At 52.0% G+C, this 26,677-nt stretch overlaps 1 long non-coding RNA gene across 1 annotated transcript; it reads right to left on the reverse strand.

Moving 5' to 3' along the window:
• Positions 1 to 2,926: 2,926 nt before the first annotated feature.
• On the reverse strand, positions 2,927 to 22,499 carry LOC142823280 (uncharacterized). Its single transcript, XR_012898553.1, has 3 exons — positions 22,108 to 22,499; positions 5,208 to 5,584; positions 2,927 to 3,042 (listed from the first exon to the last, which is right to left on the reverse strand). It is a non-coding gene; the product is annotated as an uncharacterized LOC142823280 (long non-coding RNA).
• Between the last annotated feature and the right edge of the window lie 4,178 nt (positions 22,500 to 26,677).

Below are 26,677 nucleotides of genomic sequence, written 5' to 3' on the forward strand. Positions count from 1 at the left end.
TCTGCAATGAACAGGGGCAGAGCCTGTAGGGACTGAGCATTTCCACTGGGCAGCTGCCCTGAGACACTCGCTCCCTGGGGGCTGGCAGGGCCTGGAGACCATGAAGGAGCCTCCTGAGACCTTTGATTGAGCAGCCTCACCCGGTGCCAAGGGTTCCCCCATCCCCTGGGCACCACAGGTCCCTGTAACTCACGGCCGCTGCACTTAGCGGACTTGCCTTTGGCTGAGAAACCTGCAGAGCCCTGCAGATCCCGTGTGGAGGGCAGCAGAGGGGTGACTGGAGGACATGCCCCATGTTCCATCCTCCATCCTGGGCCTGAGCAGATGGGCCCAGTGGCTCTAGCCGCCCACAGTGTCCGTGTGGAAAGAATTGAGTGCGGGGCCCTCATGGAAACACCCTCTGCCTTCCCCATCTGGCAGCGTGTGGCGCTGCCTCCCAACCGGCAGGAATCACGGGCAGGACAGGAAGTAGCTGAGACTGAGGCTACATCTACAATATAGCCGTCTTGCGGAAAAGCTTATGCAAATGAAGCTTGGCGTGGAATATCGCCGCGCCCCATTTGCATAAATAACGAGCAGCCCTTGTTTTGCAAAACCCCCTCTTGTGCAAGAGCCGTTCTTCCTCAAAAAACAGACTTCTTATAACGTGTAAGGAGGGAAAAGTTTAGCTCGTCTCTCAGGATTTATTGTTTTCCTTCTTTAGGGATGTCAAACTAATGTCTGAGGGTATGTCTACACTACCCCGCTAGTTCGAACTAGCGGGATAATGTATGCATACCGAACTTGCTAATGAAGCCCGGGATTTGAATTTCCCGGGCTTCATTAGCATAAAGCCGGCGCCGCCATTTTTAAAAGCCGGCTAGTGCGAACCCCGTGCCGCGCGGCTACACACGGCACGGGCTAGATAGTTCAAACTACGTAGCCATTCCGAACTAATTCAAATCCCGGGCTTCATTAGCAAGTTCGGTATGCATACATTACCCCGCTAGTTCGAACTAGCGGGGTAGTGTAGACATACCCTGAGCTTCTTAGGGTTTGGGGTGGTTTTTTTCTTCCTTCCTTCCTTCCTTCCTTCCTTTTCCAACTAAGGCTTCAGACCAGGGACTTTGCCTTGGTACCAGTCTCAAAAGGTGGCTCTTTCCATCTATCCAATGTAGAATCATAGAACCATAGAGCTGGAAGAGACCTCAGAAGGTCATCAAGTCCAGACCCCTGCTCTAGGCAGGACCAATCCCAACTAAATCAACCCAGCCATGGCTTTGTAAAGCTGAGACTTAAACACCTCTAGGATGGTCTGTCTGTGTGGACCTGCATGCCTCTGACTAAGGGGTCAGCCACCAGAGCCTGTAGCTTGTTTTTCTCTTTTATTTTTCAAGATCTTTTGGGAAAAAGAGCTTGGGGTACCCCTGGGGCTGGTTTCAAGTGTCCAGCCCTGTTTGTGGGTTCAAAGCATTTGATGGTGGCAGCAGAGTCCCCAAAATATGGGTATTAGGATTCGGGGGGGGGGGGGAGTTTCGGGACCAGAGCCTGTGCAGACAAGGGTTTGGAGTGTTCTTGCAGACCCCCAACTTCTGCGTTCGTTGTGCCGGAGTGGGGAACAGCCTCGACAGGGCCGCTAGGCAAGTGAATGGCAGCACTTCACTGACCTCCGGGGGTGCCAATCACACATGATGAGACTTGCTGTGAACGTTCAGACCAGCACAAAAGCGGAGGCTGCTGCCTGAGAAGGACTGAGTCAGGCCTGCGCCAGTGACGTGCTCATGTGACAGACTCCATCTTGGGACAGACTTTCACAGGAGAACAACGGGATTCCCGCCCCCTGGGCAAGGGGATAAAGGGGCCTGAGGATTCCCCCATTTTTGTCATCACTCCTGTCCTCCCTCCTGATAATCAACTATGAAGGAACTCGGCTATGGACTGAAGCCTGAAGTGGCCCCAGAGCCCTCAGTCTGGGGTTCTCGTCGGCCAGGGAGACTCGCTCCTTCAGTCTCAGCTACTTCCTGTCCTGCCCGTGATTCCTGCCTGTTCGGTGGTAGCGCCACATGCTGCCGGGTGGGGAAGGCAGAGGGCGTTTCAGGAACGCATCCAGCCTAACAGAGGACGTATTCCTGAAACTTGCTCTAAGACCCCCCTTCATCTCATCTGTCACAAGCCGGCTCCAAGGACTTTGCAGTTGGTGAATGGAATTTGATTCCTTTAACAATATTAGTCTCAACATTTTGTTCTTTCTTTTATTAATAAACCTTCATATATTAAATTCTAAAGGGTTGGCACCTCAGAATCTTTGGGATAAGATCTGAGCTTTAAATTGACCTTGCATGTAGAATAGTAATAGCGATGTAGCCGTGTTAGTCTGGTCTTGCTGAAAGAAAACACAGGTCTGGGCCACAAAAGCTCATCACCTAATAAACCGTCTTGCTAGTCTTGAAAGTTCTGCATGGTCCTGTCTTAAACTGACCTGGGCATGTGGCTGGTTTGCTGGAGTGGGAGGAACCTGTTTGGAATTGGTGGGACTGGGTCTCAGAGCCTCTCACCTGTATGAGGGTGGTGCTGGTGGTGGCCCAGAGGACAGGAGTGTCTAAGGGGGTTGCTCGCAGGGCTTCTTACTAGCCAGTGCGGGGAACAGAAGTGCTGTTTGGGACGGGTTCCGATCCTAGCAGTGGAGGACCCCCCGTTGTGGGCTCTAAGAAGCCCTGTCTCAAAGCAAGGTGCCCTGCTTCCACCCTCGGCGTGGTGCTCCAAGAAAGCCCCCATATTACAAGGCTTTGCTCCAGGGAGCTGGTCACACGTAGGAGTGTTTCCTTTGGTCCCTGAGCCGGGGGGGGGGGGGGGGGGAGCGTTCTCCTCTGAGAGACACCGGCTCCGGCACATAGACACTCGCCCCGCAGGGGATGCTTCCCATTGGCTCAGTCACAAACCTCATTACCAGAGTCATGTGGGAGCTGCTCTGTGCTAATGGGATGGGCCGGCGGTCTGGTTCCTCCTCCTCTTCGCTCCCTTCCGCCCCGTTGGACGTCTTCTGGGAGAGCTCGTTCTCCACCCCTGGAGCAGAGGAGACGCGCTGGTTTGAATGTGTTACCGCTGGGCGACAGCAGGACACGGGGCCCAGAGCCCTGACGTGACTCGCCCAGGGTCACACAGCAAGGTGCTTGCAGGGCCGAGCAGAGAGCGCCGCTCCCATGACTCTCAGCTGGGGGCTCTCCCCACTGGGCTTCCTCTCCCCTAGGGGCAGAGTCTCTCCCACGGTGCGTTCTCCTCTCCCCGGCCCTCGCCCCCTTCCTGCAGTGATGGGAACAGGCCTCATTTCCCGTGTGACACCCCAGGAAGTGATGGCCCAGCCCAGCCCAGTTCCCAGTTGAGAGCTGCTGCGACCTTTGGACGGGGTGACCCCTGGTCCCTTTTTAACGGTTCTGTTCCCTCCTCTCCAGCAGCTGCTGCTGGCGCAGGGGGTTGGAGCTGCCCCTCGGCTCCCATCCAAGGATCCCTGGAAGCTGCGTGCGAATCCCTTTCCTGATTGGCTGGGGAAGGACATGGGGCACTCGCTCTCTTGTGGTGGAGGAGGGTGTCCTGCCTCCAGCCTCCACCCCGGTCCCCCCACCCCTCCCAGCCCCCTGCAGGGTCTGCACTGGCTGGGGGAGCAAATCAGGGAGCCAGGACGTACTTGGGGGATCATGTGACCCAGACCATGCTGAAGGGGAGGAGGGATCAATTGTGCTGCATTGGCTGCCACCGCCCACATGGGAAAAGCTGGGGAGGTTACAGGCGCCTTCAGATCAGGCCAACTTCTCTACTTTGCTCCAAGTCTTCCCCGCCCGGTGAACTGCGAACAGGGCAGCAGCCTCCCTCGCACCCTCCTCCTCCCCTGCCTCCCGTTGGGGAATTGGCCCAGCAGGGATCCTGTTTTCTCCCGTTACACTCCCCTGATGATCATTCAGTTCTGTTTATTCTCTGCCTGCTCCTTTGCCCCTGCTCTCCCCAATTCACACCCAATATATTTTCTTCCACACCCACGGCCTATTGAAAATACATATTTATACCGACGGGTTTGGGTCCACACACCACACACCACCGCGATATTGGTGTTGCACATGAGAAAATTCAGTCGGCCCAAGGTTGGAAAATCTTAGCGGGAACACTGCTCCTACCCCCTTGTCTGACAGCCGGTGAGAGGGGACCTGGCTCCGTGGCCACCAGAGCCCTCCGGGAACAGGGGCTGCAGGGGAGCCCTCCTGGCACAGCACGTAGTTACCCCCTGTTCACACACAGCCCCTCGCTGCTCCTCTTTCTACACCCTGAGCTACCCCCTCCCTGCCCGAGCTCCTGTTTCAAACTTTTGGAGCTGAGCAGCCCCCTCCCCTGCTTGTGTCAAAATTTGTACTGTGGCTCCCCAAGCCATTTCCAGGAGAGGCTGGGTGGCCTGCTGGGGAGATCGAAGGGGGGTGGGGACTGGCTTGAGCCTTCTGGGCCCAGCTCCCAAAATAGAGGATCCAGGCAGAGAAAGATGACTGGAGCTATAACACGGGGCTGGGAGGTGTATAACTGGTAAGAAAGGAAACATTATTAATCAAAATCAAAATAATTAAGCAAAGGGGCCGGGGGGGAGGAGTTGGGTTTAGGATTCACCCCTCCGCTGTTCCAGCTGCATGGAGAGCGGAGGGAGACAAGAGAGGACCAGAGTTCAAGGATTCCTATGGGCCAGATTACCTCTTTTCCGTACCAGTGACAGTAGATTTGTATGACCTGCCCTAGCTTTTGGGGTGAGGCCAAGATGAGGGGTTCGGTGTGCGGGAGGTGGCTGCCAGGGCATGGGATAAGGATAGTGGCGCAGGAGGGAGTAAGGGTGGAAGTGTGGGTGGGGGGAAGGTTGCTGGAGTGGCCTGGGACTTTGGGTGCTGGCGGCGGTGAGGTCTGAACAGGAGGGAGGTTGCAAGAGTTGGCTGGGGTAGGGTATCTGGAAGGGAGGGAGGGTGCTGGACTAGGCTGCGGATGCCAGACCCCCAGAGAGCTGTGCCCTGCCATTGTCTGTTCTTCCCACTTCAGGGAGGAACCTGCCCCCCTCTGCCAGAGCGTCTGGCACTCGATGGATTCCAGCCTCTGAGGAGCCCATCGCTGTCCCATGAGACGGCCCTAACGCTCAAGGCTTGTACAGTGACTGGGGTCAGTGTCCCTCACATGCTCCCCTCTCACCGGGTGGGTTGTATCCTCACCTGTGAGATCCAGCTGGTCTTTGTCTGGGCTCTCCGGTGGCTTCTCCTCCTCTGGCTCCTCCTGCTTCTCCGCTGAGTTCTTCTTCCTCTTCTTCCTCTTCTTCAGGGAGAAGCGTGTCCACCGCCTGGGAGAGGAAGCTCTTCTCTCCTCCTCAGCCTCTGCCAGGGAGCTGCCACACTGGCTGCAGGCACAGAGTCTTCTTATGCCTGACAGGATCTTCCAGGAGCCTCTGGTTCTCTTGGGCTCCTCTGGCAAGGCCTGCTCCTGCTGGCTGAGGCCGGTGCATGCCTCGGCTGCTGCAGGTTGGACCACCACCCGGAGCACTCGGCTGTGTCTGTGCTCCCTTGAGGTGAGTCTTTCAAAGAAGGAACACAGCCTGGAAGAAAAAGAAGGAGCCGATGGGTTTTTCTGCCCTGGAAAGTCAAAACATTAATCTGCCAGAATTCAGATACAAGAGCGCTCTATTGAAACCATCCGCTTCTCTAAGAGCCAGAACTGGTCAATAGAACCCAGTCAAAGGTGAAGACACATGGGGCTGTGGGTGACAGGAATTCTTGTGGGGAATTTCTAGGGCCTGGGTGGTGCAGGAGCTCAGACTCGGGGAGCAGGGCTGTGCCTTCTGGCCTTACAGCCTGGGACTCCAGGGGCTGATGACCCTCAAGTTATAGAAGTGGCTGAAGTTCATCCTCCATTTGCTCTTAACGGGCTTTGGGCCTGCAGTCGCCGTCCTACTGGTGGAAGGGAAGCTGTTGCTAGTGGTGGGTTTAGTGGGGGTAGGAGACTGAGCCTGCCATCTCTCTGATGTCCCCAGGGCTGGTTGTGGGGCCCGGATGGCATGGTGGCTTCTGAGCTGCTTCCAGGGAGGGGCCATGTGGGTTAACTAAGTTAACATTACTGCTACTCTAAACTGTACAGGATTTGGATTTGTTATTTTGGGAAGTCGACAAAGAGGCAGAAGAAACTGACCTGTCTAACTGGAATTATTTTGGATTCTAGCTGAGATTCACTGGGTAGTGCCTTTCTGGGCTTCAGCAGATGAAATACAGATAATTACTATCTTTTAGAAGCTACCACAGCAAATAGTAATTGTTCAGTGAAATCAGATGTATTATAGATTGTTTTTAAGCAGTTCTGAATCTCACTGGGCCTCAGAAACTGATCCCTTTGGAGTCAGTTTTGCTTTGTACAAACTTGCAACATGCTTTTGTGAAATCCTCCTGAGTGTTTTGTACTTGATTTGCCTTTGGTGGCAAAACTCAATGAGCTATTTCCTTCTTTTCAGGTTGGTGTTTTGCATCATGTGCTACTAACCCTTCCACTATTGCTCCAGAGGACTGTTATGTTGTTTTGAATAAGGGAGAGAAGGAATCACCCCTGAGGTACCCATCTGTTGCCCTGAAATGTCATCTGGGGAGGTATGCCGCCTGCCAGGGGCCCATATCCCAGACATTACGGAGGCATTGCTGAGGAATATCCAACCTCCTGACTACTACCCCGTGCTTCTCATCCAGGTGGGCCCTAATGATACTGCAAGGTGTGACCTTGAGAGGAGCTAGGGTGGCTACGGGGCTGTGGGAGCACAGGGGAAGGAGTTTGGCGCACAGGTGGTGTTCTCCTTAGTCCTTCCTGTCAATTTTCGGGGCCCAGACAGAGACAGGTACATCCTGGAGGTGAGTGCCTGGCAGTAAAGATGGTGCCTCCTTGACCACGGGACGCTGTCCCAAGAAGAAGGACTGCTAAGCAGAGATGGGGTTCACCTTTCAAAGTCACAGAGTGGCTAACCTAGTGAGAAGGGCTTTAAACTAGTTTTGATTGGGGCAGGTGACCAAAGCCCATAGGCAAGTGAAAAACATGGAGACCTGGGAGATGGGTTAGAAATGGGAGGGAAAATGGGCTTTAACAGCAGAGAGAAAGGAGGGACAAGGCAGAAGTGAGGGGGGCAAAATCCAATCGGTATCTTAGATGCTGGTGTACAAAGGCAAGGAGGACGGGGAATAGGCAGGAAGAACTTGAAGTGCTTATAAAGAAACACAAGGATGACCCAGTTGGTATCACAGAGACTTGGTGGAATAATACACACAATTGGAACATTGATACAGAAGGGTACAGCTTGCCCAGGACTGACAGGCAGGGATAAAAGGGAGGAGGTGTTGCCGTATCTATTAAGAATGTACACTGGGCTGAGGTGAAGCTAGGCGTAGAAGACAGACTTGTTAAGAGTGTCTGGGTTAGGTTAAAAGAGGTAAAAAGAAGGGTGATGTCATGCTAGGGGTCCACTCCAGCCCACCAACCCAGGCAGAAGAGGGGACTGGACTTCAGAAAAGCAGACTTGGCTCCCTCAGGGAAGTGATGGACAGGATTCCCTGAGGTGCTAACATGAAGGGGAAAGGAGTCCAGGAGAGCTGGCAGGATTTTAAAGAAGCCTTAATGAAGGCACAAGACCAAAGCATCCCGATGCACAGTAAGAAAAGCAAATATGGTGGACAACCAGATGGGCTTAGCAGGGAAATCCTTCGTGATCTTAAACACAAACAGGAAGTTTATAAGAAGTGGAAACTTGGAGAGATGACTTGGGAGGAGTATAAATATACTTGAGAATGCCAGGGAGTCATGCTGAAGGAAAAAGCACAATTGGATTTATAGCTAGCAAGGGATGTGATGGGTAACAAGAAAGTTTTCTACAGGCATGTGTCACGTTCCTGGATTTTGAGGGGAGCAGCCAGATCACTGCTGCACCCATGGGGGTGTGTTTGCCCCAAAAGTGGTATAAAGGGGGCCATGTGAGGTGTTGAATAGAAGTTTACTGTCTGCTAATCCTATGTACGCTATTCATGTGATTGTACAATGTCTGTGTGTGAAATTATAAGCATGTACAGTAAACTTCTGATAATCCGGTACCTTTAGGACCCAGGGGGTGCCGGATTATCAGATATGCCGGACTATTGGAAGGGGGGGCTATGAGGGGTCTGGGGTGGGATGGGGGGAGATGCCACTCCAGATCTGTCTTAGCCCCCCCTTCCAATGATCCGGCTCTGCTCCAGGCGTCCCCAATTCAGCCGCTGCTGGTCAATTTCAGCAGCAGCTGAATTGGGACGCCTGCAGCAGAGCAGCTGGGGTGCTGCCGGTTGGTCCCACAGCCCCAAGGGGCAGCGCTATGGGACCTACCGGGCAGCACTCCAACTGCTCTGCCCCCAGCTTCCCCAATTCAGCCGCTGGTCAGTTTCAGCAGCGTCTGAATCAGGAAGCCTGGGGCAGACCAGTTCCAATGGTCCGGCTGCCCGGAGCACTTCCGGGTTCCTGATGGTGCCGGACCATCAGGAGTGCTGGACCATCAGATGCCGGAAAAATGGAGTTTTACTGTACTTTGTATGGATACTGAATATTTCTCTGAATGTGCTTGAGCATTGGGCAGAGCCTGGCTTCCTAATCCGAACTAGCTGTACACCTGTCACGCACACACAGTGATCACATACACACATACACATTGCAGGCCACCATGATCTCTCTCTCTCTCTCTCTCTCTCTCTCTCACACACACACACACACACACACACACACACACACACACACACACACACACACACACACACACACACACACACACACACAGGGGTGGTCCGTGCCTATAGGCATACTAGGCAGCTGCCTAGAGTGCCAAGTTGCATGGGGCGCCACATTCTAAACTCTGCCCCTTCCATTTCCCATTCCGTTTGCTGTGCCTTACCTGGAGCATGGCTTCCCTGCGGCCAGGAGGGGGAAAGTCCTGGGAGTGGGAGCACACGGGTGGGGTGGGGGTGTTTCCCCTGTGCCGCGGGGGGGGGGGGAGGGGACGGTGAGCTCCAGAGGAGGAGGAACGTGTGTGTGGGGGTTCCCCTGTGCCGCAGGAAGGGTCGTCCCCGGGGAGGAGGAACGCGGGGGGGTCGGCCCCCGGGAGGAGGAACATGGGGGGTTTCTCTCTGGAGGAGTGGGATCTTGGGAGGGTCCCTCTGGCTGGCACCCTGTCCCCGGCCCCAGAACTCCATCCCCCGGCCTGCAGCCACCAGCCCCAGCCCCCTGATCCAAAGCCCCCAAACCCCTGGCCCCAAGCCAGAGAACTCCATCCCCAGACCCCAGACCTCCAACTCCATCCCCAAACCCCCAACCCCTAACCTCCTAACCCCCAGCCACAGAACTCCATCCCCAGCCCCCCTCCCCCCAGCACAGAACCAAACCCCTCAGTCAATATCTGCCTTTGGGGTGGGGGGGCGCCTACTGCATTGATCTCCTAGGGCGCCAGTTGGTTGCAGTTAGTCTAGGGCAGCCCCCCCCCCCCACACACACACACTCTGCAGGCCACAGTGGTATCACTTGCTCACGGTGATATCGATCTCTCTCACACTCACACTCACACTCACGGGCTGTAGTTTGCTGTGGGACGTGCACATGATGCTCCTCATCATGAGAGCCAGGGGGCAGAGCACACGTGCACATGCCTGCAGGAGCTGCTGCAGGAGCTGGTGGGGGCGGTCGGCACGTGCTCAGAAGGGTCCAATTGAAAATCATGTGACAGACAGACAAGAACTGTGATTAGTGCTCTTCTACATACAGCAAATAAATGAAGTGATTTTTTGTGTTAAAACCAAATGATTTAGTTTTTGTTTCACAAGTCACAACAACAGAGACTCTCTAACGCTTTTGCCTGTAGAAAGTTTTTTTCATGTGCATCAAGCCAAGAGATGTAATCTTTAATTTCAAGCATAAACTGTAACAATTTTTTTATTTAATATGTCAATATGAATAACAGATTTTGTTTGCTAGGCCAAGAAATAGCAGTTTTGTGTTATGCCTCAAAGGAACAGGACACCTGTAAGATACCAAATGGCTACTGAAAACAACGTATTTGATTTCATAGTAAACAAACATTTAAAGTCAGGCACCTTGCCAACGATCCCTTGTTGTAGTATTCTTTCTTCCATAACATTTTAAATATATCTAAGGTATTTGTTAGTAACTGCAGGTGCCTTAGTGGCACAAATCCCAACAAGCGCACATGACCTTATTATTGGTGCACAAGACAAAACTCGTGGCTGGAGAATCTCAGAGGGATCACTGGTCCCATCTATTTTCTATGATTCTCAGCTGGGCCTTCTCTCAAACCCCACAGCTTTGTGCTCAGAATATTGGGACTCTGGCTACAGATAGGGGCCAAGCTGAAAATGAGGAACCCTCTGTTCCCATCAAACCCAGTAAAAGGAATAAAAGATTGTTAAGTAGCGGGGTTGAAGCACTGGAAGGACAGAGTATCAGCTGCAAATATGTTTAATTCCTGTCAAGTATTTCAAAATCTGGATTTTGTTAGCAGGGGGAAAAAAACCAGTGAGCATTCAATGAAGAGTTTTACACACTATTTAGAACATTGATTCAGAACTGAGGTCACCAAAAAATTACAAAGAAAACACACGGAGACTCATGACAAAATGAGGTAGCAGTTTATTTCAACCCATTACCTGGAATGGAATGTCAGAGGGAATTTACACCGATATTTTATAGGCTGGAGGGGGTACAGGAGAATTCCTATGGGGTTTTGAGTTTCTGAGAGAACTACCCGCATGAGAGCTTGGGACTGGCTATGGAGCTGTACCACTTTCAATATAATTAAAATAGCACTTTGTTATTCTAATTCTGTACATTCTGAGCTGGATGTTGTCTGAACACATCGATATTGGACAATCATTACTTGACACCAAACATTTCTCTACCCATCCTGAAGGCAGGGGATGCCTTAGGGGCACCTCCAAGAGGAATAAGCTCCATGGAGACATAAACCCAAATTCTACTCAAGTTTTGCTACGTTCCCTTTAAGTAAGAAACTTGTAAATTCACCCCCACTGGTCGGCAGGGAGGGAAAATCATCCCCATCTGCCTCAGGAGCACGGGAAAGGCTGAAGCAGAAGGAGAAGGGAAGATGCCCCGAGTCAAATCAAAACGGAGTGTTGGGAACTGACTGTTGCAGCCCCTGCTCCCACCCGTCCTAGGCCGAGGAGGCTCCAATCTCCAAGGTGGGCTCTCGGGGGCAGGGAAAGACTCCGGGAATTACCTTCTGTACAGACTCATCCTCTCTCACGCCCGCGGGGACAGCGGCTTCCTGAGGTTCTTGACAGAGGCTCAGTTCTCGTCTCTCAGATCCTTGGGCACCAGCCGTTGCCAACCAGTTGGACTGGAGGCAGGATAAGAATGCTGCAGCCACATTCTTTGTTGTTGTCACACATGACATCACAATACACTCAGGCCTCCGTACAGAGACACCCCCCGCCCAGGTAACTCATCCTATCGCACGGCCAGGCAGGGGGCAGCGCTAACACCCACAGCTGGTTCATACTGGAAAGCTACTGGGAAGGAAGGCAGGAGGCAGAACTTTCCCTTGACCTAGCTCTGTCCTTCTATTCCTTCTAAAATCAGGAATAAGGGACCTTTCGGAAAAGGCTTTATTTTCCGAAAGATCCCCGTCTAGACTGGCGCTTTTTTCCGGCAAAGCCCCGAGCCGGAAAAAAGCGGCAGCCATGTTCATGCAAATGGAGCGGGAAAAATTTAAATCCCTGCTGCATTTGCATTTCCGACTTGTCTCATCTGTATCCCTTTTCTGCAAAAGGGGCCCAGTGTAGACACAGCCCCTCTGTTTATAACACATCTTCTGTTGCTGCTTCTTTTGCTGCTACTTTTCTTCTTCTGTTGCAGCTTTTTCTTCGGGTGATTCTTCTTCTGCTGCTGCTGCTGCTGTTGCTACTTCCTGTTTCTTCTGCTGCTGGGGCTCATTATTCTTATTATTCTTCCGCTGCTGCTTCTGCAGTGCTGCTCTTTCTGCGGCTGCTTCATCTGCCTCTGTGGCTCCTCCCTCTCCTGTCCCTACTTATTTTCATTCTTCTTCTTCTTCTGCAGCCACTGTTCCTGATGACACCTTTTTTTCTGCTGCTGTTACTTCTCTAGCTTAAATCTGCTGCTGCTCCTGATGCTCCTTCTGTTGCTGTTCCTTCTTCTGCTGCTACTGCCGCTCATTCTCCTGCTCCTATTTATTTTTCTGCCTCTCCTTTGTCTGCTGCTTTTTCATCTGCTACTGTTGCTGCTCCTTCTGTTGCCCATACTTGTTGTTATGCTTCTTCTTCCACTCCTTCTTTGGCTACTTTCCTTCTGCTGATGCTTCTTCAGCTGCTGTTTTTTCTTCTGCTACTTCTGCTTTTGCTGCTGCTATTTTATTTTCTTCACCTTCTGCTGCTGCTGCTTCATCTGCTTCTCTTGCAGCTGCTTCTACTCTCCGTACTTATTTTTCTGTTTCTAATTTTTAGTGTGTGCTGCTGCTTCTACTTTTGCTGCTTTCTGCTGTTTCAGCTTCTTCTCCTGTTGCTCCTCCTTTTATTTCTGCTACAGCGGCTTCTGCTGCAGTTTCTTCTCCTCCTGCTGCTGCTGTTTCTTCTGCTGTTGCTACTACTTGCTTTTTCTTCTTTGCTTTCTTCTTCTGTTGATGGCTTCTGCTGCTGTTGATTTCTCTTTTCATCTGCTGCTGCTACTCCATCTGCTTCTAATGCTACTTCTTCTTCCGCCGCACCTGCTGTATCTGCTTCTTCTGCTACTGCTGCTCCTTCTCCTGCTTCTACTTGTTTTTCTGTTTCTCCTTAGTCTTTTTTTCCTGCTGTTAAAGTTTGTTGCTCCCCCTTTTTTTTCTGTTTCTCCTTAGTCTGTTATTTCTGCTGCTAAAGTCTGCTGCTCCTTCTGCTACTGCCACTTCTTCTGCTGCTCCTTCTGCTGTTTCTTTTTCTGCTGCTACTACTTCCTGTTTCCTCTGCTCTTTTCTGCTGTGGCTTATTATTGTTATACTGCTGCTGCTTCTTTGGTTTCCGCTGCTTCTCCTCCTAGAATCATAGAATCATAGAGCCATAGAACTGGAAGAGACCTCAGAAGGTCATCAAGTCCAGCCCCCTGCTCTAGGCAGGACCAATTCCAACTAAATCAACCCGGCCAGGGCTTTGTCAAGCTGAGACTTAAAACACCTCTAGGGATGGAGACTCCACTACTTCCCTAGGTAACCCATTCCAGTGCTTCACCACCCTCCTAGTGAAATAGTGTTTCCTAATATCCAACCTGGACCTCTGCTGTTTCTTCTACTGCTGTTCCTGTCTCTTTGATTCTGCTGCTTCTTCTGATGTTTCTTCTGTTGTTGCTTGTTCTTGTGATCTGATGCTGTGGCTTCTTCTGCGTCTGCTGCTTCTGCTTCAGCTGAGGTTTCTTCTAGTTCTTCTGCTCCTGCCTCTTTTCTTCCACTTCTTCTTCTCCTCTGTTGTTTCTGCTGCTCTTGATGCTTCCTTTCTTCTTCTGTTGCTCCTTCCTTTGCGATTACAGTTTTCTGCTGATGCTTCTACTTCTTCTGCGTCTTCCTTCTTGGTTTCTTCTTTTGATGATGCTTCTTCTGGTGCTACCACTGCTCTTTTCATCTGCTGCTGCTACTTCTTCTGCTGCTTCTTCTGATTCCAATTCTTATGCTTGTTCTTCTGCTGTTTCTTTTCTTCTGTTGCTGCTCCTTCTCCTCCGCCTGCTTGTTTTTCTGCTTCTTCTGCAGCTTCAATCTGCTGCTGCTTCTGCTGTTTCTTCTGTTCTTTCTTCTTCTGCTGCTTTTGCTCCTGCTTCCTTTGTTACTGCTACTTATTCTGCTCCGACTTTTCTTCTGCTGCTGCTCCTGGTTCTGTTGGTGTTTCTTCTTCTTCTGCTACTGCTGCTGCTGCTGTTGCTGCTATGGCCTCTTCCTTCAATTCTTCTCACTTCCTATTTTTATTCAGCTGCTTCTTCAGCTGCAGCATCTATGGCTGCTGCTGCTTCTGTAGCTGCTACTTCTTCTGCATCCGCTTCTTGTGAGGTTGCTGCTACTCCTTCTTTTTCTGCTCTTGCTCCTTATATTCTGCTGCTGCTACTTCTTTTTCTGGTTCTTCTGCTGCTGCTCTTCTTCTGATGTTCATGCTACTTTAGCTGCTGCTTCATCTGCTTCTGTTGCAGCTGCTTCTTCTGCTCCTACATGTTTTCTGCTTTTTCTTCTTTTCTTTGTGCTGCTGCTGCTTCTTCCGCTGCTTTTTCTACTGCTGATACTGTTCCTTTTTCTGCTGCTGCTACTTTTCTATTTCTGCCACTGCTTCTGCTGGTTCTGCTTTTTCTGTGGCCGCTGCTTTTTCTTCGTTTGTGCTACTGCTGCTGCTTTCGCTGTTTCTTCTGTTATTTCTTTTGCTGATTCTTCTACTGCTGCTTTTGCTCCTGCTTTCTCTGTTGATCCTACTTACTCGGCTGTTGCTTCTACTTCTGCTGCTGTTTTTCCTGCTGCTGCTGGTGCTGCTGCTGCTTTTCTTCTTCTTCTTTTGCTCCTGCTACCACTGTTGGGGCTACTTATTCTGCTGCTGCCTCTTCCGCTGCTGCTTCGCCTGTGTCTTCTTCTGATGCTTCAATCTGCTTCATCTGCTTCTGTGGCCGCTTCTTCTTCTGTCCGTTTCTTTTCATGCTTCTTCTTCCTCTTTTGTTTCTGCCGCTGCTCCTTCTTCTCCTGTTGCTTCCTCTGTGGCTGTGGTTGTTTCTTCTTTTTCTGCTGATGCTTCTTTAGCTGCTGCTCTTTCTTCTCTTGCAGCTACTTCTTCTGCTCCTTGAGGGCTATGTCTCGACTGCATTGCTGTATCGGGATCCTGGAAGGATCCTGAAATAGCAACGCCACATCCAAGGAACGCATTTGCTATTTCGGAAAAATTTTGAAAATAGCGGACGCGCTCTTTCACCAGCCCTGTAAACCTCGTTGTACGAGGAATAAGGGACGGCTCGAAAGAGCACGTTATTACAAAATTTGGTGCTGTGCAGATGCACCAAATTTCAACATAGCCTCTTTCGAATGTAAAATATGCAGTGCTGTTTAATGCAGGGCAGTGCTGGCCCTGCTTCTGCTGCTATTTCTTCTTCTCTTCCTGCCTTTTAGCTTCTGCTCCTTCTCCCAGTAGTTCTGGCTGCTGTTTCGCCAGCTTCTGTTGCTGCACCTTTTCCTGCCCATACTTGTTTTTGGGCTTCTTCTTCTGTTTATGCTGCTGTTTCTTCTTCCGCTGTTACTTCTCCTGCTGCTGCTGCTGCTCTTTCTTCTGCTGTTGCTACTACTTGCTTTTTCTTCTTTGCTTTCTTCTTCTGTTGATGGCTTCTGCTGCTTTTGATTTCTCTTTTCATCTGCTGATGCTGCTACTTCATCTGCTTCTGATGCTACTTCTTCTTCCGCCGCTGCTGCTGTTTCTGCTTCTCCTGCTACTGCTGCTCCTTCTCCTGCTTCTACTTGTTTTTCTGTTTCTCCTTCTTCTGTTCTTTCTGCTGCTTAAGTCTAGACTGGCGCTTTTCTCCGGCAAAACCCCGAGCCGGAAAAAAGCGGCAGCCATGTTCATGCAAATGCCCCGGGGGATATTTAAATCCCCCGCGGCATTTGCAATTCCGACTTGTCTCATTAGCATCCCTTTTCCGGAAAAGGATGCCAATGTAGACACAGCCCTGCTGTTTCTTTTGTTGATTCTTCTGCTGCTACTTTTGCGCCTGCTTCCTTTGTTGGTCCTACTTATTCTGTTGCTAGTTTTCTTCTTCTGCCACGGCTGCTTCTGCTGAGTTTTTTCTACTGCTGTAGCTGCTACCGCCTCTTTCTTCTGCTGTTCTCCTGTGCTTCTGTTTCTGCTTCTGCTACTATTTTTTCTTCTCCTCCTGCCTCTTTTCTTCTGCTACTTCTCCTACTGTTTCTGCTGCTGCTGCTGCTTCATCAGCTTCTGTTCCTGCACCTTTCCCTGCCCCACTTCTTTTCAGGCTGCTTCTTCTGTTTGTTCTGCTGTTTCTTATTCCGGTGCATCTACTACTGCTGCTGCTTTTCTGCTGCTGCTACTTTTTTTCTGCCACTTCTTCTTCTGATATTTCTCCTGCTGCTTCATCTGCTTCTGCTGCTCCATCCTTTTCTGTTGCTTCTTCTACTATTGCTGCTGCTGCTGCTGCCACTTCTGCTTTAATCTGCTGCTGTCTCTTCTGCTGCGGCTGCTGATTCTGTGGCTGTTTCTTTCCTGTTTCTGCTTCCTTTTAATCTGCTACTGATTCTTCTGCTACTGATGCTTTTTCTGTTCCTCCTTCTTCTGCTTTTTCTCCTGATGCTGCTACTTTTCTTTTTGTGCCACTGCTGCTTCTTTTAATTTTTCTTCTTCAGCTGCTATTTCCTCCTGTTTCTTCTACTATTCTTTTTCTGCTACTTCTTCTGCCCTGCTTTTTTCATGCTTCTTCTTCTTTTGTTTGTGCTACTGCAACTTCTTTTTCTGTTGTTCCTCTTTCTGCTGTATCTTCTGTTGCTGTTACTTCTTCTGCTTCATCCTCTTTTGATTCTGCTGCTGCTGCTTCTGTTCTTCTTCTGCTGCTGCTTTTACTTCTCTCGGGCTTCTCTACACTGAGAGGTTTTTGCAGCAGAGAGTATGCTAATGAGGGACTGATGTTTTTTGCGCAAGGGGGTTTTTGCACAAAAAGAAGCAGTGTAGTTGTTTCTGCTTTGCTCAAAACCTCCTTTTTGCACAAGATCTTTATGCCTCTCCGGATCTTGTGCAAAACAGCTTTTTGGCAAAAAACAGAAGTGGCTACGCTGTTCTTTTTTGCACAAAAACCCCTTATGCAAAAAGCATCAGTACAAAATATGCTAATGACATCACAAAGCATACTCTCTGCTGCAAAAACTTGCAGCCTAGACACAGCCTCACTCGATAAGGAGCAGCCAGAGTTCATGACTCAGAGATGCTCCCCATTGCCTGGTCCTACCCCTGTAGTGCAGCTGGCAGGAAGGGTGGGGGGTGACGCACAGAAATCAGGAGCCTGCTGGAAGTCTCAAGAGAACTGTCATGTCTGCAACTGTGCAGAGAAGTGGGCGGGGCTGGGCCCTTGCTGAGCTCTGCCCTGGCAGGAAAAGGGGAGGGGCAATCAGAGGCTGAGGTTATAAGAGAGCATCTCCCTCCCTCCCATTTAGCACATCATTGACAGCAACAGCAGACTGGGAAGCACTTCCAAAGGATGTCACAGAACTAGTTTCAGAGGGGCAGCCTTGTTAGTCAGTAACTTTGTCCCGCAGCACCTTAGGGAGTATTTACACAGCTCCCTGCACTCAAAATAAGCGATGTTCCAAAGATACAAAGATGCTAATTACCTTGCCTATTACAATGATAGCTTCCCCACTTATCACCCCCTGATTAGCCATTCATTAACTCATAAACAGCTATTCCCTCCCTACCTCTCCCTCACCCCACCTTCTGTACTTAATCTGATTTGTCAGGTTAATAATGTGTTCACTTTTTTCATTCTATTCCTTTGGTGTATATGGTAATGCCAATTGTCTTCCAGAATATGATCTGAGGAAGTGTGTCTGGCCCCAAGACAGTGAACACAGAGAACCACCAACCTTAGCGAAACATCTCCTTGGGTCTGACGAACTGGCTTAGACTTGCACAAGGACAAGGACCTGAGACTCCTCCCCATCAATGCCTCTGTCCTGCCAATCGGAGGGAGAGCGGTGGAACATTCTCACCAAAGAGCCCAAAGCATGGCCCACATCATGGGGGCGATCCCAGTCAGAGCACTATTTATGCCCCACCATTTTGGTTTGACTCCCGGGAGACCAGCTCTTGATGTGGGGTGGGGAGCAGAAGAGGACAAAAGAGGCAAGAAAAGAAGAGAAATGCGGGCGGGACGGAGGGAAAGAGAAACCAAACAGGAGAAACCCCCACGGCCCCAGTGGTTCTAAGGGACAAAGCCCCAGATGGGGAATAAAATTCCGACCCTTTCACCCAGTGTTCCGTGCCTAGAATCCAGCCGGGACCAGGTGGATCAGACTGAGCAGTTCCCACCCCCTCGGAGGCTCTTACCTTCTCCACAGGGATGTCTGAGCTGTAGGGAAATCAGGAGAAGGAGGAGGAAGCTCGACAGAGGTTCCTCCAGGCGCTCACGTGCAGGAATCAGGAAGCTCTGAGTCCTCAGAGAGACATTGCGAGACAGAGACTTGCCTTAGCAAATGCCACAGGGGTCTGCGAGGTCATCCCGGCCTTGCCCCTCTTGTGCCTGGCTGATGTCAGCATCTCTCAGTGAGGTCACCACCTCCCCACCATCTTTGCCTAATATGGGGAGGGCCTGCCAAAGGCCTGTGTGATGTCACGGCCGCCCCCTCCCCCCACGCTGCAGGATGAGTGTCCTGCCTCTGGCCACCCCTTGGGATGTTTGAGCCATTCCCTGTGCTCCCCCCACTCAATGCCTGTTCCTCCTAGGAAGTCAGCCGGCTGCACAGTCGCACCTCAGAAGTGTCACATTATTGGATTGTGAGGGGAGCAGCCGGGTCACTGCTGCACCCATGGGGGGGTGTTCGCCCCAAACGTGGTACAAAGGGGGCCATAGAAGGGGGCAAACAAAAGCTTGCTTTCTTCTGATTCTGTATCTGCTCTTCACCTATCTGTATAATGTCTGTGTGTTTAGTTAGGAATCTGTAATCTGTGTGGAGACTGGAAGTCTCTCTGAATGTGGTTGAGCAGTGGGCAGAGCCCGGCCTATGGACATGCTGATTAGTGAGGCCCTGTGGGACAATATCACTTAATGGGACAACGACACGCCTTGGGAATGATGACCAACACCTAAGGGTACCAGCAGGGAACACAGTGATAGGCCACTGGCCAGGTGACCTGCTGCAGCCAAGAAGAGACCAGGAAGGATGTATAAAGATGCCATGTAGCTGACTCCATCTTGGTAATCAGCTCAGCACTTCATCCCAGAGGCAGCAGTGCAGGGATCGAAGAGCTGGAAAGAACTGAGGACCCGTTTTAACCTAGGATGTACAATAAGGACTTCCAAGCCAGCAGCTATAACTTCTCTGCTAGTGCCTGCATCGAGAGCTGGGAGATGCAATGCATGTAGCGTACGATACTTTAGCACCCTTACTCTCATGCTTTTCTTTCTGGTAGCAATAAATCTTTAGATGTCAGATGCTAAAGGATTGGCTCAGTGTGATTTGTGGTAAGGTCCAGACGGTAAATTGACCAGGGATCTGTGGCTGGTTTCTTGGAACCGGACAGAACTTGTTCGGGGTAGGTGAAATTGGGTTCTAAGACCCCTCACCTGAATATGAGGCCCGGGGCCATCTGGGGCACGGATATTGCTGGGGATTGGAGGGGTTTTGCTCATGAGGCTTCAGGCAAGCAGCTGAAGTGCTCTGTGGGACTGATTTGCAGCCTGTTTGGGAAGGTCTCCAGAGGGTCTGTAAGGAGCCCCAAAGTTGAGCAATTCGCCCTGAATGGACACCTTCAACTGTGCCCACGCCGGTCCAGTATGTCACACCCCCCTTCCTGAGACATCTGTCCGTTTTCAAGCTCCTGCTGCATCTGAATTCCCTCCCAGAGTTTACATCTCTCATCCCTTCCCACACCCAAATCCCCCATTCCCACCTCAGAGCCCGCACCTCCTGTCTCAACCCAGGGAGAGTGCATAAGGGCTGGGGACAGCAAGTGATGGAGAGGAGGGGAATGGACAGGATTGGGCCTCAGGGAAGGGATGGGTGTTTGGGGATGGTGGTGGGTGCTTGGAGTAGATCTTGGCTTGCCCTGACATTGAAGAAGGGATCTTCGGTGTAAAAAGGTTGGAGAGAACTGATAACGAAACTGAGAGGCTCATTGAATCCCTTGACTCTGGGAGCTGGGGCTGAAAAGCAAATGACAAAGTTCACAGGATGCATGAGAAAAAGATGAGAAATGGCCACACAGTGTGCAGGGGGCCAATGCTAGAAGTAAATGCTCCTGTTCCAGTCACAGGGCTCAGGAGGCAGAAGGTGATTCCAACAACACCTAAAAAAGCAGAAATTCAAAGCTGGTTCCGGGAAGAATTTCATGTTGAAAAAAGGCCGTTTTTTTCCCAGCCGGGTCTCCTCCTGCCTGCCCCAGGAAAGCCAAGTTCAGACACTGGGGCGATGGTTTTAGTGGCTGAGAAGCTGTTTAACGGGCTGTGATGCTTCAGGTGCAGGAGCAGTGATCTACTGTCCCTCCCAACTCCTCAGCCAGTTTTCATCTCTGTCCGTGTCAGGTGGTGGGTGCCAGGTAAATGCTGCGGCTGCTTTGTCCAGTGCCAATGGGATTATTTCACTCGGACATCATCAGTGGTGCCAGGGGAGGAGAATCACTTACACAGGGCTAGAGCTGTGTCCACACTGGGGGGTTTCCACTGCCCCAGTAACACTTCCTGGTGCGGACCAGGCTGAGGGTGCTGCCTTGGCCCCCACTGCCATAGTGATCACCTCCTGGGCATCGCTGTATTGACCCTCTCACCTGCCTGTGAGGCAGGGCAGGGCTATTAGCCTCGTGCTACAGGTGGGGGAACCGAAGCACGACACGATATTGGATTCACAGAGCTGTGTAGGTGCCTGACACTGACTGACCTTAAGGGGAGTTGGGTTGAGAATCCCAGCCCAGTGACTTACCCCGAGTGTTCCAGGAACCAGGCCAGAGCAGAGAGCTGAACCCAGCTCAGTTCTCTAACCACTGAACCAGCCTTCCTCTGTCACCTGTGTCATGAATCATGGGTAGTGTGAATGGTTAGCACGAGTGCATGAGTGAATCAACAGTAAGTGAGCTGAAGAGAGGCCATGCTGAGGTCCAGGCAAGCGCCCCAGAGAATTATGGACTTGTTTGTTCTGGACAAAACCCCTGGAGGATTATGGACGTGTTTACAACTTTAAGAAGAAGGACCGTGGGAAATAAAAGAACTCTGTGTATGTGGCTGAGGCAGCGTTTCCAGCATTGCCAGATAAGAAAAGTAACAAGAGAAGAGTCTAACCAAGGACAGACCGTTGTTTCTCACTAGTGGTGAGGCAAGTGGTGCAAAAACCGGATATTTCTGGATCGGTCGTGGACACACCAGTAAGAAGAAGGGGGTGTCACTAACGGACATCACCCCACCTGGACTGTGTGCAGCCAGTGGATGGCATCCCACCGGCCTGGCCCCTGCCGAGGGGATATGTACCACACCATTTCCCCCCACAAGCTGGAGTCCATCGATTCGGCATATTGGGGTGATGTGCACATTGGACTTCCACCTCAACCAAATTAACCAACATTCCCTGGGGTCTGGCCAGCCCCAGAGGGTGAGTGTGTGAGTGTGTTAAATTGAATTAAGAATTAAGCTGCTAAATCGGGTTAAGGAGTAGATGTAGATTGTTATTCCATTTAAATATTGCTTTTAATGCTTTTAATGCTTGTGATGCCTTGTATTGTTGTTTTAATTGCTTAGTACTAAATATACATGTAGCGCCCCCCTCCACCTGGTTACCTTCTTTAAGGCCAATCTCCTTACAGGTTTTGATGGAGAGGTCTGGGTTCTTCTGGATTCCGCCACCCACTCAACTTTATTTTTTCCGATGGATTTATTTGGCGGTGCCTCCACCCCCCTCACTCCTTCCTGGCAGGGTCACCAGGGCAGCTTGGGAGAAAAATTCTAACCCAGGGGAATCCCCACGTATTTGCCAGATAGTTGGAGACTCCCAGAAAATAGCACAAACACATACACTATAATAAACACAGTTATATTAAACAGGAGACAAATAGAACAGAACAGGGTAAAACACTATTTTTAAGTTCACCGGTGCCCAGCAACTGTAAGGTCAGTGTCCCTTTGGTACGAGCACTTTGTTGGGGCCCTTGATGACTTTTGACCACAAAATTCCTCTCTGCAGTGGTTTAGCAGTGGGGCTGTCTGGGTCCAGTACAGCCCAAAGGACTCACAAGTGGGAGAAGGTGGTAAATCCCCCACAGGTTTAATATGCAGCAGGTAATAAAATCCCCAAACAAATTCCCTGACTTACTAACTAAAAGATGCTGCACTCACACACTCCATGGATGAGCCTCAGGTTCAGAGATGACTCCGTCACTGCAGAGGGGCTGCTCTCTTCTGGCAGGGATCCTCCTCAGGCAGGAATCAGGCTGCTTCAATCCCGGAATTTCCCCTCATCACAAAGGGGTTCAGGCCACACAACTGCACCAAATTCAAACTATAATCTCCTAGCACAGCATTCAGACACACACAGCAGGCAGCAGCCCCGAACCAGCAGACCGGGCAGAGCTGACCATGGTGGCTGGTCTCACCCAGGGAGTGGGAGAGCCAGCTCTGCCTCGCTGGGGAAGCCTCTCAGCAAACTCCACAAACTGGGAATCAACAGTGGAGACATAACACCCAGCTGAGGGATCCTGCCTTCCGGTCCCTAGAGGCTAGCTCTCAGGGGGAACCCTGCATGCAGGCCTGGGGTTCACTAGCTCCCACACAGGCAGCTTCCCCCTCCCTAGGGGCTGGCTCCAGACTCTCCAACCAATGGCTCCTCCTTCCCCTCCTGAACTCCCTGGGAGGGGCGTCTCACTCCCTATGGGTTGCTGGGCAGACTCTGTCCCTGGTAGGGAGGGGGAGCCAAGGCAAACTCCGTGCGCCTGTCCCTGAGCTGCCAGCAGACAGAGCCCCAGGAATCCAGGTCATCTCCTTGGGGTTACATCCACATACATAGAGAGCTTTTCAAACTGCTCCTGAACTGAGCGCAGTAAAACTCGTTACAGGGATGTCTGAGATACTGAGGAAGACTCTTTTGCTCTGGGAATAATGAACCAAATGCCTTGTGTGACATGGCTTGATCAACCGGAGCACAGCGCCCTCTAGTGACACCTGTTGGCTGCTCTGCACTGGCAGCTGGAGGCTGCGCCATGACACCGCTGCACCAAACATGGACACAACCCCTGCTGTGCCAGGGGGACGTGGTGGCCGGCGTCCCAGTCTCTCCCCCTGGTGCCCGTTGGGGAGATACCTACCCAGCCCTCACCTCTGCCTGTCCCCAGCCCCGCTGTTAGTTCTGTCCCTGCCCAGCCCTCACCTCTGCCCTTGAGGGCCTGATTGCTCCCTGGGGCTGAAGTAGGTTCCTTCCACCTCCCTTGTCCGGATCTGTGAGGGGCGGAAGGAGGTTTCAGGATAATAGAGAGGAGGAGCCAAGGACTGGGTACAGGGGAGTCCTCCAGGGTCACAGACACTGGGGGGGTATGTCTACACTACAAAGTTAGTTCAAACTAACGTCCGTTAGTTCGAACTAACTTTCATAGGCGCTACACTAGCGCTCCGTTAGTTTGAATTTAATTCGAACTAACAGAGCGCTTCGCTCGAACAAGGTAATACTCATTCCACGAGGATTAAGCCTAGTTCGAACTTACTAGTTCGAATGAAGGGCTGTGTAGACCCTTAATTCGAACTAGTGGGAGGCTAGCCCTCCCCAGGTTTCCCTGGTGGCCACTCTGGCCAACACCAGGGAAACTCTACTGCCTCCCTCCCGGCCCCGGACTCCTTAAAGGGGCACAGGCTGGCTACAGTGCCCGTGCCAGGTGCAAGCCTGCCAGCACCCAGCCAGCAGACCCTGCACTTGGCATGGCTCGAGCCACCCACCCGATGCCCCCCAGCCCTCCCCCTCTTCCTGGGACCACGCTGGCGGCTCCCGGGAGCTTGCCCGGGACCGCAAGAGGTGGGCACCCGCCTGGGCTAGTGCGGACATCGTGGACCTCGGCCACAATCTCCGCACTAGCCACAGGAAAGTGGCCGGCTTGGGCAGGATAGCTGCCAGCCTGGCCACCCAGGAGCAGGTGTACATGAAAATCAAGGGGGTTCACTGAGACCCCCGACCCTGAGCCCTGAGCTTACAATGGTCGTCCTGGGTCAGACCAAAGGTCCATCTAGCCCAGTAGCCTGTCTGCCGACAGCGGCCAACCCTAGGGACCCTGGAGGGGATGGACCGAAGACAGTGACCAAGCCATTTGTCTCGTGCCATCCCTCTCCAGCCCTCCACAAACCTTGGGCAGGGACACCACTCCTACCCCCTGGCTAATAGCACTCCATGGACCCAGCCTCCATGACTTGATCTCACTTCCCTTTAAACTCTGTTCTAGTTCTAGCCGTCACAGCTTCCTGCAGCAAGGAGTTCCACAGGTTGACTCTTTGCTTTGTGAAGAACAACTTTCTGTTACTAGTTTGAAGCCTGCTACCCATTCATTTCCTTTGGTGTCCTCTAGTCCTTCTTTATGGGAACTAATGAAGAACTTTTCTGTATGCACCCTCTCCACCCAACTCCTGCTTTTATAGACCTCTATCCTATCCCCCCTCCATCTCCTCTTTTCTAAGCTGAAAAGTCCCAGTCTCTTTAGCCTCTCTTCATATGGGACCTGTTCCCAACCCCTGATCATGTTAGTTGCCCTCCCCTCTCCCAGCCTCTCTCTTCCCCTCTCCCACCTCCTTTTCCCAGTCTCCCCCAGTTTTGTTCAATAAAGACAGATTCCATTTTTGAACACAATTGTCCTTTATTTTGTACATCAAGAAAAGGGGCTAGGGAAGGGTAAGTGGAAGGAGGTGAGGGAGGAATGGGGTACGAGCCCCCGATGGGGAGGACTGGGCTGGCTCTGTGGGCTTCTGGGGGTGGAAGCTCTCCTGCAGCTCCCCAATTGCCCCCTCTCCCCAGATGGCAGCCTGCGGCAAGTGCAGCCGGGCTGATGGCCGAGTGCTGTGATGTGCCCAGTGTGGGCACTCCGGGCACTCCAAGCCAGGACTGCTTTGCAAGCGGGGCACCCCTGAGAACTGTCTGTCCGGGGTGGGGGTCGGGTCCCTTTAAGCGCAGCCCTCAGCTAGCCTGAGACAGTAGCTCCACGCTCTAAGTCCTCATTTGATGCCCTGCCGGCACTGCTTCCGGCCATCCTTAAGCCCGGTTCAGGGTCCACTTAATGAGGACATGCTAGTTCGAATTAGCAAAACGCTAATTTGAACTAGTTTTTAGTTCTAGATGCGTTAGTTCAAATTAGCTTAGTTTGACTTAACTAATTCGAACTAAATTAGTTCAAATTAGCGCTGTAGTGTAGACATACCCGGGGTGTGAGGCCAGAGGCTGGTGTCAGGGGGACAGTTGGAGCTCGGTTCCCCCCAACACCCAGATCAATGGTCAGAGTCTCTCCCCAGGGAGGGAGCCCGGCGGGAAAGTGAAGATCAGGACCTCGGTAGCAGCATCGATAAATGTCACCTGCCCCCGGTCACAGTCCAGACAAACCCGGATCCTGCTGGGGGGGTTCAGGGGCAGGGGGGTGTGAGGGTCAGTGAGAGCCTGGAATTGATCCTGCCACCACTGCACAGCCCAGACCCCCCTCTGGGGGCTCAGGCTGATCCATCCCTTCCTGCTCGCAGACTCTCTGGACACCCCCACAGCCCATTGGCCATCCCCCACCTCCACCTCCCAGTAATGTCTCCCCAAGGTGAAGCCCTCTCGGCCCAGCACACAGGACCAAGTGTCAAATCTCGCCGGGGTGTCAGCCACTGGCTGCCATGTGTCTGCCCATCTCACACGTTTCCCATCCTCAGACGGAACGAGCCGGGGATGCGCCATATCTGGATCCAGTCACGTTGGCTGGGGGAGAATCAGAGCGTGAGGGGCAGAGTTTGGCCCTGGGGAGGGTTCGAGGCGTCAGGGACAGAATCTGTCCCAGCTGGGCAGTGACTCAGGGACTCTCCTGCCTCCAGGGGCGCCCGGCTCTGAGTGGGGAGCAGCCCTGAGGTCTCGGCTTTCGCTCCTGAGGTTCATCCCACCGGCCACTGACAGAGCAAAGAGATTTACTGCCCCCGATCTGAGACTGTCTTCCCCTCAGGCACCATCTGTCCCTGGGTGGGGATTAGTGGCCAGGGGCAGACTGGCAATCAAAATAGGCCCAGGAAATAGGCCCGGGGGAGGAGAAGAGAGGGTGGAGGTTGGGGGCGGGGGCACACAGGTGGGGGGGGACAGCCAGGCAAGGGGGGGTTCACAGGCAGGGGTGTTGCAGGGGAGAGAACACAGGATGGGGTGGCCGGCCACAGGAGGGGGGGGCCACGGGTGGGGAAAGGGAGTTGCGGGGGAGCACACGGGAGGGGTTGTGGCTGGCTGGAGGGGGCTCATGGGCCAGGGTGTAGTAAAAACTAAGTGTGCTTCTTTCCCTCCATTGCTTCAGCTCGAAACAGCACGTATCATTTAGCTGATTGTGCATGTCTTAGAAGGTGCTAAACTTTCTGCCAGGGAACCAAGTAAACTTGCAGTGACCAATCACGTTGCGACACGCTGACCAGAAGGAATGTGAAATCTATAAAAGTTTCAGCTCAGGCGATGCTCAAGGTCGACCTTGCTTTGAGCACTGAGCTCCTCGGACGAACTTGTTTGCAAACAATAAAATAGAGTTGGACCCAGCCTGAAAGTGTGACTCTGTTCTTGAAGCAAATTAAACTAGCCCCCAGGGGACGAAACTAGCAATTTATGCAACAAGTGTCCCCTTTGGGCCCCGCTCCCAGGTAGAGTCGGCAGCCACAAGGGCTGGGTCAGTGTCTGGGGGTTCCCCTGCTGCTGGGCCCCAGAACAGGCCTCCCTCCC

The sequence above is a fragment of the Pelodiscus sinensis genome, chromosome 32, assembly GCF_049634645.1.
Source record: "Pelodiscus sinensis isolate JC-2024 chromosome 32, ASM4963464v1, whole genome shotgun sequence".
Taxonomy (NCBI): domain Eukaryota; kingdom Metazoa; phylum Chordata; order Testudines; family Trionychidae; genus Pelodiscus; species Pelodiscus sinensis.